Here is a 17142-nt window from a genome sequence, read left to right as displayed (position 1 = left end):
CCGATCGCTGCTAATCCTCTTTTTCTAGCGTGCTAGCAGCTAACAGGCTAGGATAGACTGACCATACGTCCTTTTTTCACCGGACATGTCCTCTTTTGCGGAGCCGTCAGGGCGGAGTTTCATAAATGCCTCAAATGTCCGGCATTTTGAGTATTGTTTACACAGCGTGCAGTACGCTACTTAATATGTCCGTGTGGAAACTCGTTCGGTACACTTCCCGACCGAAACGGTTCGATACAAATACACGTACCGTTACACCCCTATTATTTTGATTATTGTTTCTCAGCTGTTTGTAAATGTTGCAGTTTATAAATAAAAGTTAAAAAAAACAAAAACAAAAACGTAGCCTCTGCCCATGCCCATAGCATAGATCCAACGAATCAATGACTAAATTAATCGCCAACAATTTTTTTATAATCAATTTTAATTGATTTCATCGATAAGTTGTTGCAGCCCTAATATATATATATATACATACATATATATATATACATATCCACATATATTAGGGGTGTCAAAAAATACACGTACAGTTACACCCCTATTATTTTGATTATTGTTTCTCAGCTGTTTGTAAATGTTGCAGTTTATAAATAAAAGTTAAAAAAAACAAAAACAAAAACGTAGCCTCTGCCAATGCGCATAGCATAGATCTAACGAATCAATGACTAAATTAATTGCCAACTATTTTTTATAATCAATTTTAATCGATTTCATCGATAAGTTGTTGCAGCCCTAATATATATATATATATTTATATATATATATATATATATATATATATACACATATATTAGGGGTGTCAAAAAATTTACACATATATATAAATAATATATATATATATATATATATATATATATATATGTATATATTATTTGTATATATGTATAAATGTGTACATTTTTTGACACCCCTAATATATGTGTGTATATATATATATATATATATATATATATATATATATATATACATATATATATATATATATATACATAAATAAATAAATGGGTTGTACTTGTATAGCGCTTTTCTACCTTCAAGGTACTCAAAGCGCTTTGACACTACTTCCACATTTACCCATTCACACACACATTCACACACTGATGGAGGGAGCTGCCATGCAAGGCGCTAACCAGCACCCATCAGGAGCAAGGGTGAAGTGTCTTGCTCAGGACACAACGGACATGACGAGGTTGGTACTCGGTGGGGATTGAACCAGGGACCCTCGGGTTGCGCACGGCCACTCTCCCACTGCGCCATGCCGTCCCTTATATACATACATATATATATATACATATATGTATATATACACATAAACACAAAACCAGTGAAGTTGGCACATTGTGTAAATGGTAAATAAAAACAGAATACAATTATTTGCAAATCCTTTTCAGCTTATATGCAATTGAATAGACTGTACTTGTGCAAAGACAATAAAGACCTACCTACCTACCTACCAAAGACAAGATACTTAACGTTCGAACTGGGAAACTTTGTGACTTATTTTGCAAATATTAGCTCATTTGGAATTTGATGCCTGTGAAATGTTTCAAAAAAGCTGGCACAAGTGGCAAAAAAAAGACTGAGAAAGTTGAGGAATGCTCATCAAACACTTATTTGGAACATCCCACAGGTGAACAGGCTAATTTGGAACAGGTGGGTGCCATGATTGGGTATAAAAGCAGCTTCCGTGAAATGCTCAGTCATTCACAAACGAGGACGGGGCGAGGGTCACCACTTTGTCAACAAATGCGTTAGCAAATTGTCCAACAGTTTAAGAACAACATTTCTCAACCAGCTATTGGATGGAATTGAGGGATTTCACCATCTACGGTCCGTAATATAATCAAAGGTTCAGAGAATCTGGAGAAATCACTGCACGTAAGCGATTATATTACACAACCTTGGATCCCTCAGGCGGTACTGCATCAAAAAGAGACATCAGTGTGTAAAGGATTTCACCACATGGGCTCAGGAACACTTCAGAAAACCACTGTCAGTAACTACAGTTCGTCGCTACATCTGTAATTGCAAGTTAAAACTCTACTATGCAAAGCGAAAGCCATTTATCAACAACACCCAGAAACACCGCCGGCTTCACTGGGCCCGAGCTCAACTAAGATGAACTGATGCAAAGTGGAAAAGTGTTCTGTGGTCTGCTGCCATTAAATTCTAAGTCAATGATTAATTGCAACAACAAAAAAAGAACTTTCTCAGTTCCAACATTACATATCTTGTCTTTGTAGTCAATTCAATTGAATATAAGTTGAAAAGGATTTGCAAATCATTGTATTCTGTTTTTATTTACGAATTACACAACGTGCCAACTTCACTGTTTTGTGTGTGTGTGTGTGTGTATATATATATATATATATATATATATATATATATACATATATATAAGTTACATAATATTATGAACAACTTCCTTTTAATGCTTTTACGATCAGAAATTGAAGCCCTAAGAAATAATTTTTTAGACTTTTTTTTTTTATTCATGTGAAACCGTTCCTAAATCGCTTACATCACACTTGAATTTATTTTGACGCTTGTTTTTTTTTTTTTGCTCAAAGGCTACCCTTCATCTACACAATTCAAACAAAAACACATTTTAAACACATTATCAGCTCAAAACACAAAAAGAAAATGACAAAGAATCATGGTGTGTGAAGCACTATTTATTTATTTTTTAAATCTGTGACGGAGCAGGAGGGGGCTAAGAAAACTTTTTCAGTAAAATTTCACGCATCATTTAACATGTTTATATTTACATGACACTGGGACCCCAAATATCATGGGGCCGCTTGCCCAGCACGTGATCTACGTTTTTTTTAAAACATTGTTTTTATTACATTTTAGTTTTTTCTGTGATATATTCTGCACTTCTTTTAAAGTATATTTTACTTTAAATATTGCATTTATCCATGTAAACGTGACACTAAGTGCCCTTTTCTTGTTTCAAATTGTTTCTTATGTCTGTGGTTTTGAAATGTGCTATACATTAATTATTCTATAATTATTCTTCAAAATAAAAGCAGACTGTACTTTCGATGACACTGTTTGGAAAATGTCGAACAAATAAATGACGAACATTCCAGTAAAAAAAAAAAAAAAAAAAAAAAAAGTTCCTCTATTACATTCTGACTATAAAATTGCATATTGAGGTTTTTTTTAAAGGTAATATAAGGTATGCAAGCAAGTAATAACCCGTGACTAATCCACTATTTATTCATGATAACTGTATCTATTTTTTTAATTTATTTATTCAACATTAATGTATTACTTATTGTTTTTTATTAATTCATGCATTTATTTACCGCTGTCTAGCAACCGTTATGCAATTTTAAACTAATGAAATATAATATATTTGAATTTTTCAAATATAATAATAATAATAATAATAATAATAATAATAATAATAACACTTACAGTAATAATAATATTAATACCAGTTGGTTATTTAGTGGAGTTATTTCAGACAGAAACAACATTGATTTAAAATAATCGATTTAATGAGCGTGGAGCACAACTGCGTCACAAAAAGATTCCACAACATGACGTGAAACAAAACTTCGATCTTACCTGAAGTGAAGTCCACAGATTGCAAGAAGATCACAAATCGAACGACAGGCGTCTGTGAATCGATTAGGAACCTTTTCTTTGTATTTAATATGAATTATAATTTTTTTTTTTCTTCTGCTTTGACGTTTTATTCTGCCGTCGTCGTCGTCATCCTCGTCATCACCTGCGGCACGTTTACCTGTCAAAGTCTTCCTCGCCTTCCCCAGCGCGGGCTTTTAAAGAGCAAGTGGACGTCCACTGGAATATTCCACCGGAAGTGACGTCGGCGGGAAGTCTGCTGCTTAGAGGCAGCAGAATGCGTGCGCAGCAGAACACGTGGTTTAGGCTTTGAACGTGCATCAAATAAATCAGCCGTCCCCAACCACCGGGCCGCGGCCCGGTGCCGGTCCGTGGATCGATTGGTACCGGGCCGCACAAGAAATAAAAAAAAACAAAAAATAAATAAAAATGTATTTTTTATTTTTTTATTTTTTATTAAATAAACATAAAAAAACACAAGATACACTTACAATTAGTGCATCAACCCAAAAAACCTCCCTCCCCCATTCACACTCATTCACACAAAAGGGTTGTTTCTTTCTGTTATTAATATTCTGGTTCCTACATTATATATCAATATAGATCAATACAGTCTGCAGGAATACAGTCCGTAAGCACGCATGATTGTATTTTTTTATGACAAACAAAAAAAATAAATAAATAAATAAATAAATAATAAAATAAAAACCATCCATAAAAAGGTTGGGGACCACTGAAATAAATGACTTAAAAATGTGATCGACAAACATAAACATGAATAATGTTACAATAGAAATGAAATTTTAAAAAATAGCAATTAAAAACGTCCTTTTACAGTATTTGAATCAAACATTATTGAAAATGTGGCAGCTTCTTATGTCCATCCATCCACCCATTTTCTACCGCTTGTCCCCAAATCTAAATATTGCCCTTCATTGCAAATGTCTCAAAGGGGTGCACAAGCCACACGGACCCCACATCAGGGCAAGAAAATAGGAACAACATATTTCAACCATTCAACGTTGATTTGCGTTATGAGTCTATGACTAATCAATATATTTTGCACGCATTAAAGTTTGCAAAATGTCTACTTTTAGCACATAGTGACGTTTCTACGCTCGCATGTAACTAAAGATAGCCATTTCGCTAGGTAACGTTTGCTATCATTAAATATGTATTCTGTCATAACAACAACATTACTGCAAATTGTTAGTAATAATAATAATAATAATAATAATAATTATAATGGATTAGATTTATGTAACGCTTTCACTTATTTGGACTGTTTTTGTGCATGTACTCCGTGCGTGTACGCGTGTCCACTTAAGTACTTTTGTTCTTACAGGTTCTCTTATCCAATTAAATACTTTTGATCTAACACGTATTCTCCTATCCACTTAAGTAATTTTGTTCTTACACGTATTCTCTTATCCAATTAAGTACTTTTGGTCTAACACGTATTCTCCCATCCACTTAAGTACTTTTGTTCTTACACATATTTTCTTATCCAATTAAGTACTTTTGTTCTAACACGCATTCTCCTATCCACTTCAGTACTTTTGTTCTTACAAATATTCTCCTGTCCACTTAAGTACTTTTGTTCTTAGACGTATAGTTCTTTCCTCTTAAGTAATTTTGTTCTTACATGTATTCTCCTATCCACTTAAGTACTTTTGGTCTAACACGTAATGTTCTTTCCTCTTAAGTAGTTTTGTTCTTCCAAGTATTCTCTTATCCAATTAAGTACTTTTCGTATAACACGTATTCTCCCATCCACTTAAGTACTTTTGTTCTTACACATATTTTCTTATCCAATTAAGTACTTTTGGTCTAACACGTATTCTCCTATCCACTTAAGTAATTTTGTTCTTACATGTATTCTCCCATCCACTTAAGTAATTTTGTTCTTACACGTATTCTCCTATCCACTTAAGTACTTTTGTTCTTACACGTATTCTCTTATCCAATTAAGTACTTTTGGTCTAACAGGTATTCTCCCATCCACTTAAGTACTTTTGTTCTAACACGCTTTCTCCTATCCACTTCAGTACTTTTGTTCTTACAAGTATTCTCCTGTCTACTTAAGTACTTTTGTTTTTAGACGTATAGTTCTTTCCTCTTAAGTACTTTTGTTCTTACATGTATTCTCCTATCCACTTAAGTACTTTTGGTCTAACACGTAATGTTCTTTCCTCTTAAGTAATTTTGTTCTTACACGTATTCTCTTATCCAATTAAGTACTTTTCGTATAACACGTATTCTCCCATCCACTTAAGTACTTTTGTTCTTACACTTATTTTCTTATCCAATTAAGTACCTTTGTTCTTACATGTATTCTTCTATCCACTTAAGTACTTTTGTGCTTACACGTGTTCTCTTATCCAATTAAGTACTTTTGGTCTAACACGTATTCTCCTATCCACTTAAGTACTTTTGTACTTACACGTATTCTCCTATCCACTTAAGTACTTTTGTTCTTATATGTATTGTTCTTTTCTCTTAAGTATTTTTGTTCGTACACATAATCTCCCATCCAATTAAGTACTTTTGTTCTTACATGTATTCTCCTATCCACTTAAGTAATTTTCGTCAAACATGTATTGTTCTTTCCTCTTAAGTACTTTTGTACTTACACATATTCTCCCATCCACTTAAGTACTTTTGTTCTAACACTCTTTCTCCTATCCACTTATGTACTTTTGTTCTTAAACGTATTCTCCTATCTACTTAAGTACTTTTGTTCTTAGACGTATTGTTCTTTCCTCTTATGTACTTTTGTTCTAACACGCATTCTCCTATCCACTTAAGTACTTTTGTTCTTACACGTATTGATCTTTCCTCTTAAGTACTTTTGTTCTTACACACATTCTCCCATCCACTTAAGTACTTTTGTTTTAACACGCATTTTTCTATCCACTTAAGTACTTTTGTTCTTACACGTATTGTTCTTTCCTCTGAAGTACTTTTGTTCTTACACATAATCTCCCATCCACAGAAGTACTTTTGTTCTAACATGTATTCTCCTATCCACTTAAGTACTTTTGTTCTTATATTCTTTCCTCTTAAGTACTTTTGTCCAATCAATCAATCAACGTTACTTATATAGCCCTAAATCACGAGTGTCTCAAAGGGCTGCACAAGCCACAACGACATCCTCGGCTCAGATCCTCAGATCTTACACATATTCTCCCATCCGCTTAAGTACTTTTGTTCTTACATGTATTCTCCCATCTACTTAAGTACTTGTCATCTTACACGTACTCTCTCATCAACTAAGTACGTTTTTCTTACACATATTTTTCCATCCACTTAAGTCCTTTTGTTCTAATAGTGTTCTTACATCCACTTAAGTACTGTTATTCTGACACACATTCTACAAAGTAAATATGGAAATGTCAACAAAGCACACGCACGCACGCACACACACACACACACACACACACACACACACACACACACACACACACACACACACTGGTTATCATTTGGAATGGGGACAAAGTTTTTGATCATCACTTGTGGGGACAAGGGAAAACATGTATTAATTTTAACTAAGGATGGATACCATACAGAATTTCAGTACTATTAATGCCAGGATAACACTTGTTTCACTTTTCAAGAAAATAAATGTTCTCTTTTACCAATACTTGAAACACGTAAACAAACTAACCCAAATTTCCCTGTTGTGGGATCAATAAAGGATTATCTTATCTTACCTTAAACCACAGAAATAAAATACAAACTCATTTCAACTTTTATTTGTACTTTTTATTTTTAACAACATTGAACATAAAGAACATAAAAAACTGTTCTACTTAACCAGTCTTGCTGATTATCTCTTAAAGGCCTACTGAAATGCGATGTTCTTATTTAAACGGGGATAGCAGGTCCATTCTATGTCATACTTGATCATTTCACGATATTGCCATATTTTTGCTGAAAGGATTTAGTAGAGAACATCGACGATAAAGTTTGCAACTTTTGGTCGCTGATAAAAAAGCCTTGCCTGTACCGGAAGTAGCAGACGAGTAGCGTGACGTCACAGGTTGTGGAGCTCCTCACATCCGCACATTGTTTACAATCATGGCCACCAGCAGCGAGAGCGATTCGGACCGAGAAAGCGACGATTTCCCCATTAATTTGAGTGAGGATTAAAGATTCGTGGATGAGGAAAGTGAGAGTGAAGGACTTGAGGGCAGTGGGAGCGATTCAGATAGGGAAGATGCTGTGAGAGGCGGGTGGGACCTGATATTCAGCTGGGAATGACTAAAACAGTAAATAAACACAAGACATATATATACTCTATTAGCCACAACACAACCAGGCTTATATTTAATATGCCACAAATTAATCCCGCATAACAAACACCTCCCCCCTCCCGTCCATATAACCCGCCAATACAACTCAAACACCTGCACAACACACTCAATCCCACAGCCCAAAGTACCGTTCACCTCCCCAAAGTTCATACAGCACATATATTTCCCCAAAATCCCCAAAGTTACGTACGTGACATGCACATAGCGGCACGCACGTACGGGCAAGCGATCAAATGTTTGGAAGCCGCAGCTGCATGCGTACTCACGGTACCGCGTCTGCGTATCCAACTCAAAGTCCTCCTGGTAAGAGTCTCTGTTGTCCCAGTTCTCCACAGGCCAATGCTAAAGCTTGACTGTCATCTTTCGGGAATGTAAACAATGAAACACCGGCCGTGTTAGTGTTGCTGAAGTTGGCCGCAATACACCGCTTCCCACCTAAAGCTTTCTTCTTTGCTGTCTCCATTGTTCATTGAACAAATTGCAAAAGATTCACCAACACAGACGTCCAGAATACTGTGGAATTTTGCGATGAAAACAGACGACTTAATAGCTGGCCACCATGCTGTCCCAAAATGTCCTCTACAATCCGTGACGTCACACGCTGACGTCATTATACCGAGACGTTTTCAGCAGGATATTTCACGCGAAATTTAAAATTGCACTTTAGTAAACTAACCTGACCGTATTGGCATGTGTTGCAATGTTAAGATTTCATCATTCATATGTAAACTACCAGACTGCGTGGTCGGTAGTAGTGGGTTTCAGTAGGCCTTTAATCTACTATTTTAGCTGCACTCTCCTTTTGGAGGCCGTAATGCGGTTGTACACATAAAACTTCAATGCTTGCCATTCCCGGTTTTGGAGAGCTTCCGGTTCGGCCCTCAAACATTTTAAACAGTCACTCTTTCCTGGTACAATACCAGAAGGGATGGATCGCTTCATGTGGTTCTCGACAGCCTTTCACCTCTTTCTGTGTCCAGGGTCGCCATTTCTGGGCAGCTTTACCTGCAAGTGACCATACTTAAATATGTGTGTGAAAATAAAATACATAAAAGAAGATTAAGTAATTAAGTTATACATTTGTTTGCTATAATGTCGCGAACCCACAGAGAACAATGCATGCATATGCATTTGCATTATTTGTGAGAAAACCAAGACTGATAAAACTTGACTAAAAAAAACAGTTTATGTATATACAAACCCCGTTTCCATATGAGTTGGGAAATTGTGTAAGATGTAAATATAAACGGAACACAAAGATTTGCAAATCCTTTTCAACCCATATTCAGCTGAATGCACTACAAAGACAACATATTTGATGTTCAAATGTCAATAATAATTAACTTAAAATTTCATGGCTGCAACACGTGCCAAAGTAGTTGGGAAAGGGCATGTTCACCACTGTGTTACATGGCCTTTCCTTTTAACAACACTCAGTAAACGTTTGGGAACTGAGGAACAGTGTTGGGACGCCGTTAGATTCGGCGGTAACTAGTAATCTAACGCGTTATTTTTTTATATTCAGTAATTCAGTTACCGTTACTACATGATGCGTTACTGCGTTATTTTACGTTACTTTTTTTGTAGTATAAAGTGTGTTTTATCGGAGGGCTGCTGTGTCGTTCTGATTCTTCTTGTGTCACAAGCCGGAGAAGAGAGAGAGACACGCGCTCTGTGTGTGAGTGTGAGTGTGAATGTGTGGAGGGAGGAGAGGGGGGGGGGGTGTCTGATCATGGCGGAGCCAGAAGTCGAGTTTGCTAACATGGAGATATTTTCACTACTTTTCTTTTGTCGAGCACAAAGAAAATAACAATTTAGTTAAATGTAAATTGTGCTTTGGATCATAGATCCCATCTACTGCCCAAAACAGCAATTCAAATCTGCTGAAACAAGCTACATAGCAACATGCTTCGACGAAGCTAGTAAAGAGAGACAGAGACTCCAATGACACTTCACCACGTAAGGATTAACTCTGCCTCTGCTCATATTTCAGAACTGAAGGTACACACACTCTGTCAATCATAAAGAGGGATGCTAGTGGGCCAGGTCAATCTTTCCTTATCTCTAAACTAAAACTGGGGAAATGTGTAGAGTGTTCTGGGCTTCAGACATGATTTTGTGTCAGAATTTCTTGAGGAAAAAATGCCTGGTTAGGCTTTGTGTATGTAGTGTGTGCCTTTCTTGCTTTACAGCTATGCTGTTATCATGCTGTTTGTTACTTATGTATGTTATGTTGCAGCTATTTAAAATAGTTTTGTCAATTTGTTCTGGCCAGAAACAAATTGGCCTTTGAAACATATCTTTGTCTTTGTGTGTTGTATGTCGACCACATTGCTTAGCAGAGTTCAGTGATACAAATGTATGTCAAGTTGATCAACAGATTGTATTATTCTCCAGTGCAATAACAGTACTGAAATAAAGGCTAAAAGGGCATTAATTGGAGCTTTAAAAAAAAAAGAAGAAAAAAAGAAGTAACTAAATAGTTACTTTTCGCAGTAACGCATTACTTTTTGGTCTAAGTAACTGAGTTAGTAACTGAGTTACTTTTGAAATGAAGTAACTAGTAACTATAACTAGTTACTGTTTTTCAGTAACTAACCCAACACTGCTGAGGAGACACATCTTTTAAGCTTCTCAGGTGGAATTCTTTCCCATTCTTGCTTGATGTACAGCGTAAGTTGTTCAACAGTCCGGGGGTCTCCGTTGTGGTATTTTAGGCTTCATAATGCGCCACACATTTTCAATGGGAGACAGATCTGGACTACAGGCAGGCCAGTCTAGTACCCGCGCTCTTTTACTATGAAGCCACGTTGATGTAACACGTGGCTTGGCATTGTCTTGATGAAATAAGCAGGGGCGTCCATGGTAACGTTGCTTGGATGGCAACATATGTTGCTCCAAAACCTGTATGTACCTTTCAGCATTAATGGTGCCTTCACAGATGTGTAAGTTACCCATGTCTTGGGCACTAATACACCCCCATACCATCACAGATGCTGGCTTTTCAACTTTGCGCCTATAACAATCCCAATGGTTCTTTTCCTTTTTGGTCCAGAGAACACAACGTCCACAGTTTCCAAAAACAATTTGAAATGTGGACTCGTCAGACCACAGAACACTTTTCCACTTTGTATCAGTCCATCTTAGATGAGCTCAGGCCCAGCGAAGCCGACGGCATTTCTGGGTGTTGTTGATAAACGGTTTTCGCCTTGCATAGGAGAGTTTTAACTTGCACTTACAGATTTAGCAACCAACTGTAGTTACTGACAGTGGGTTTCTGAAGTGTTCCTGAGCCCATGTGGTGATATCCTTTACACACTGATGTCGCTTGTTGATGCAGTACAGCCTGAGGGATCCAAGGTCACGGGCTTAGCTGCTTACGTGCAGTGATTTCTCCAGATTCTCTGAACCCTTTGATGATATTACGGACCGTAGATGGTGAAATCCCTAAATTCCTTGCAATAGCTGGTTGAGAAATGTTTTTCTTAAACTGTTCAACAATTTGCTCACGCATTTGTTGACAAAGTGGTGACCCTCACCCCATCCTTGTTTGTGAATGACTGAGCATTTCATGGAATCTACTTTTATACCCAATCATGGCACCCACCTGTTCCCAATTTGCCTGTTCACCTGCGGGATGTTCCAAATAAGTGTTTGATGAGCATTCCTCAACTTTATCAGTATTTATTGCCACCTTTCCCAACTTCTTTGTCACGTGTTGCTGGCATCAAATTCTAAAGTTAATGATTATTTACAAAAAAAAATTTTTTAATCAGTTTGAACATCAAATATGTTGTCTTTGTAGTGTATTCAACTGAATATGGGTTGAAAATGATTTGCAAATCATTGTATTCCGTTTATATTTACATCTAACACAATTTCCCAACTCATATGGAAACGGGGTTTGTAGTTAACCTTTGGAAGAATGTCTCACTGCACGATCTCCTGATGATGCATCCCCTTCTTTTCAAAGTTGTGTCAGTCTCTTGGAGGGTGGGATTGCTTCCTCCTCAGTGGTTGGAAAGGCCACCTCTTCTGTGGGTTCAATGTAATAAACATTCAGTGTCATGCTTACTATAGGCCACATTTAATAAACCACAAATATTGACATTACATACCATTATCAGGAAATGAATAGTTGTCGTCCTTTCTGGTTAGTTCAGTTTCCACAACACTTTCTGTGGGAGACATACCATGTTAAGCTTATAATTGAGTTCAAACCAAACAAAAGGGTGGAATTTAAATTATAAACAAAGGAAACAAAGATGACAACTTACCATTTGGACCAATTGTGATTTCATCCATGGAACTCTGATCATCGACCTTGCTCGAGTGCCATCAAAACTTTGCTGATTTTTGCCTTTTCAGGAAGTCTGTAGAACTCACGATGGATTCTAATATCATGGCCAAGAAAGTTGGCCAGCTGGTCCATCTCTGTGTCTGCCATGTTTAGCACAGTTGAAAGGGTGGCCGCATGTTTTCGTAGTTTCGTGGATGTAAGGGACACAGGACACTTTGCATGACATGCTTTTGCATAGTCTCGTATGCAGTCAGAACCACGGAAATGCGTCATCGCTGTGGGTCTTGCAAACAGGTAACTGTTGTCTTTGAGAACCCCACAAGTTACTTAATGAGAAGTTCTAATGAACACACCATTTTTGGAGTCAAGAGAATAGGAACAGGTCTGCCTCGTTTTCCCCTGACGACAATCCTTGAAAAATGTCTGCACAGTTTTTTTTTTCCACTTCAGAGAGTGCCCAGTCCACATCTTCATGAGGATCAGTTGTGTCTCTTGACAAAAAAAAGCCAACAAGGGCATGGCTGCTACCTCTCCTTCTCTTCGTCTGTTAAAGAGTCAAACATACTTTTGTCAGGTCTGACCAGGCCTTTGTGGAAGAATTTGACTGAGAAACTGATGCATTTTTTGAACATCCTCGGGGAAGGGCATTAGGTGTGGTGCATTCCACTTTTCTTCAGCTATGTTCCTCAGGGCTGTTGTAGAGATAAACTCGTTCCACTTCTCACGATGGACATCCTGAAACTGAGTGGCATTCCTTACCAGCTCAAACCTGGTGCTTTCAAGAGTTTGCTGACTTTAACTAGGGAATTCCCAAGTTTATTTGCCAGTGATGGAATCCAGAATTTGTTAGTGTCACTATCATAGCCACAAGTACATTTGACAGCTTTGACCATCTCCAAGTAGTTCTTAGGATTCACAAAACCCTCCATTTTTTTCCAAGGTAGTTACTCTCCTGGCATTATGAATCAGTCTTCCTAATCTTCTCTCTGACACATTGTTGACATTTTGCTGACATACCACTTTTGTTCAACAGGTGCTGCCCAACATCTGTGATGACATGGTCATCTTTTATTAGGGACCGAGTCCCTTTGGGACAGAGGACCCTATTGAATTTCTAGCGTTTTACTATTAAACTGCCGCCTCATGCTTCAAAACTCACCAAATTGGACACACACATCAGGACTGGCAAAAATTGCGATCTAATCAAAAACCCAAACCCCAAAACTCAAAATTGCGCCCAAGGCCCCCTAGGAAGAAAACACAGACAAAACTGCCTCTAACTCCCAGTAGGAATGTCGTAGACATGAAACAAAAACCTCTATGTGACTTCCAGCTCCGGCTGAAAATCGGGAGATTTTCGGGAGAATATTTGTCCCGGGAGGTTTTCGGGAGAGGCGCTGAATTTCGTGAATCTCCCGGAAAATTCGGGAGGGTTGGCAAGTAAGCTCTATAGGCAAAATTTTACGGATCCCATAGGCTCCATTGTAAGCGCACTTTTGATCACATTTATTTAGTATTTAGAATACATTTAAAAAAATCCATCCCTCATGTCTTTAATGATGATTTTGAACAACTTTAAGCTTTAAGCTAATATGTATTGTTGTAACAGGCACATTATTCATAGTGGCATGTTATACTTACGTATTTTGGTCATTTTAGGCATTATCTGAACTTTCTTTGGGGCGGTATAGCTCGGTTGGTGGAGTGGCCGTGCCAGCAACTTGAAGGTTGCTGGTTCGATCCCCGCTTCCGCCATCCTAGTCACTGGCGTTGTGTCCTTGGGCAAGAGACTTTACCCACTTGCTCCCAGTGCCACCCACACTGGTTTAAATGTAACTTAGATATTGGGTTTCACTATGTAAAGCGCTTTGAGTCACTAGAGAAAAAGCGCTATATAAATATAATTTCCCCCCCCCCACACACACACTTAGACCTAGATTTCATACACTGACAACCCCCAGCAAAAATCAACAGAAAGTTTGCAATTCCTCCTTCAAAACAAAAGTTGTGTATAAACAGTCACCTTTTTTCAAACATTATCTCCTCTGAGCGCGTTTGTCGTGTCGGCTTCAAATTAGCACAGGAGAGAGATTGAACCCTTCTGATTAAAAGTTGATGAAAGAGTTGTAATTACTGCTCCGGTTTGGATTTTATGAGCCCTCAAAGTCGGTCCCGTCCATCGCTGCTTGCAGCTTTAACTATTTCTGTGATTGGATCAGGAATCATGGCACTTATTACTCCCCACAGTTGTTTGGATACACTTGAAGGCACAGGTCCAGTATATGTGCACATGGACTGGACACGGTTCTTTCCCGGTTTTCGGGTGACTGATGCAGGTGTGAGGCGACAACTTCGCATGTGTCTCCACAGTACCTTTCTGGTAAACAGTCCTTGGCAATGTGCACAGTGCATAAAATAATTTCCTTTAGCTTCTTTAGGTGGTTGTTCGAATGACACTAGTTCACCCTTTCCTGACTCCATAATAGCAGCATTGTGAGCATAGTTCCCTTTATTATGAATATACTGTAGCTGTTTCCTTCTCTCCATGGAACTCGTTGGAAAGCTCAGAGCTGTGGCTACTTCCAATCTGTTTTCGTGTGCACTTTCTAGATGCCTTGCCATCTTGGCATAAGGCTTACTGCAATACAAGCAATAATGTCTTTTTCCATGTTTTTTGAGGGGAGCACAAACAACTACGGTGTCAATTGTTTCCTGACTTGAGCAGGGTTCCTCTGTTCCAGTGACATCAGGTGTTATGCTGTTTATGTCCAAGTCCATGTGGTCTACTGTTGTGCTGTCTCAGCCTGGAGGACTTTTTGAACCAGGACATCTGTCGTTCATCTAAAATGTGTGAAACAAAATCGATGTGAGGTTTTTAAAATATCCTAAATCTCCAATGTCCACCATACCTATACATATAACTTCTTAGAAGTCCTTATAGACAACCAATTAGCATTAAATTAGAGCTACTTTGACTATAAACCAGTCCAAATGACCAAAAAAACAAAGCAACACAAAGTGATTCAAACGGTTTCTAGGAGCAAGGCTGATGTTCTGAATTAAATGCACCCGTTGGAAAAGGTTTGCTACCGAAAAATACATCCTTTACTCTTTGTAGTAAAATATATAATATATATTGATAAAACATGCTTATTTTCCGAGCTATACTTAGCTTAGCTTCTCCAGCGAATCAGGTCGAATTAGTTATCGTGCTGTGCTAAATCACAAGATGTAACTACCTTATCTAATTTTTTGGCTTAACTTGGTTATGAACAAATTGTTCTTGTACAAATGATAGTCAATAACCTCCATTTATAAGAAAGATGTGCTTACCTTTTGGTTTAAACAGCTTATTTTCGTGTCCCATCAGCCGACATCCCCTGCAGATAAACCTCCTTCGTTATGGGGACCAGGTGGAAGTGATAACTAATCACGGAAGGGATATGAGCAGAACAGCGAGTGCAGTACCAGCTACAGCCCGATGAGGGGGCTGCTGTGCAAATGTCTCACACTTCAAACTAACCAGTAAACATGTTTTATGGGCCAAAGCTTAAAAATCACTTAGGCATTTTCAGAATGGATCGGACTATTATTTGAAAAGGTTTCCCTTTAGGGGACCTGTTTTTTTGTCCCCATACCATCAAAGGTCCCCTAAAGTTGACTTTGTGAACAGAGCGACATCCCCATTAAGTAAGCATTGCCAGAACACACACACACACACACGCACACACACACACACACACACACACACACACACACACACACACACACACACACACACACACTCAACAACAACAAGGTGGTTATAATACTAACAAGTAAACAACATTTAATCTAAAAATGTTCATTCCCCTCTAGTAGCCAGGAATAAGAAGCTGTTGTAGCGTGCACACGTGCACACACACACACACACACACACACACACACACACACACACACACACACACACACACACACACAGACACACACACACACACACACACACACACACACACACACACGACATCGCCATGGCAACACGTACACGTGACAAGGACTGCTTAGAGTTCAAATTTAAAGTGTTTTTTGTTGTTGATTTCATCGCAAGTTAGTAAAACTTAATGTTTCACAATTCTCAAACAACCACATATATATATATATATTAGAGATGTCCGATAATATCGGCCTGCCGATATTATCGGCCCATAAATGCGTTCAAATGTAATATCGGAAATTATCAGTATCGTTTTTTTTATTATCGGTATCGGTTTATTTTTTTAATTTTTTTTTAATTAAATCAACATAAAAAACACAAGATAAACTTACAATTAGTGCGCCAACCCAAAAAAAAACTCCCTCCCCCATTCACACTCATTCACACAAAAGGGTTGTTTCTTTCGGTTATTAATATTCTGGTTCCTACATTATATATCAATGTATATATCAATACAGTCTGCAAGGGATTACTAATTTTCTATATTACTAGTTTCTATGTAACTGTTTTTATATTGTTTTACTTTCTTTTTTATTCAAGAAAATGTTTTTAATTTATTTATCTTAATTTATTTTATTAATTTTTTAAAAAAGTACCTTATCTTCACCATACCTGGTTGTCCAAGTTAGGCATAATGATGTGTTATTTCCATGACTGTATATATCAGTTGATATCGGTATCGGTAATTAAAGAGTTCGACAATATTGGAATATCGGCAAAAAGCCATTATCGGACATCCCTAATATATATATATATATATATATATATATATATATATATATATATATATATATATATATATATATATATATGTTGAAATGTACTGTGTGTCACATGCAGCACTTAAGTACACTTTGTTTACTAAGTTGCAGTAAACGTGTGCAAGGACAAACACGCCCCCTGCTGTTCTGCAAGAAAACTGCACCATTTTTCCTCCATCCAAGGGACAT

The 17142-nt window shown here is 37.5% G+C and overlaps 1 protein-coding gene across 2 annotated transcripts in view; it reads right to left on the bottom strand.

The window, feature by feature from the left end:
• Window positions 1–3839, bottom strand: part of tmem269 (transmembrane protein 269) — a 61664-nt gene extending 57825 nt beyond the window's left edge. Inside the window, exon 1 of one of the 2 annotated variants that reach the window (XM_061923429.2) lies at window positions 3583–3839. The gene's annotated coding sequence lies outside the window, so the exon portion shown is untranslated. The remainder of the gene's footprint in view (window positions 1–3582) is intronic. The other variant, XM_061923435.2, reaches the window with a different exon arrangement.
• Window positions 3840–17142: the final 13303 nt, after the last annotated feature.

The sequence above is a fragment of the Nerophis lumbriciformis genome, linkage group LG01, assembly GCF_033978685.3.
Source record: "Nerophis lumbriciformis linkage group LG01, RoL_Nlum_v2.1, whole genome shotgun sequence".
Classification (NCBI taxonomy): Eukaryota; Metazoa; Chordata; class Actinopteri; order Syngnathiformes; family Syngnathidae; genus Nerophis; species Nerophis lumbriciformis.
The sequence above is the reverse complement of the archived record's forward strand: the minus strand, read 5'-3'. Positions and strand labels throughout refer to the sequence as shown.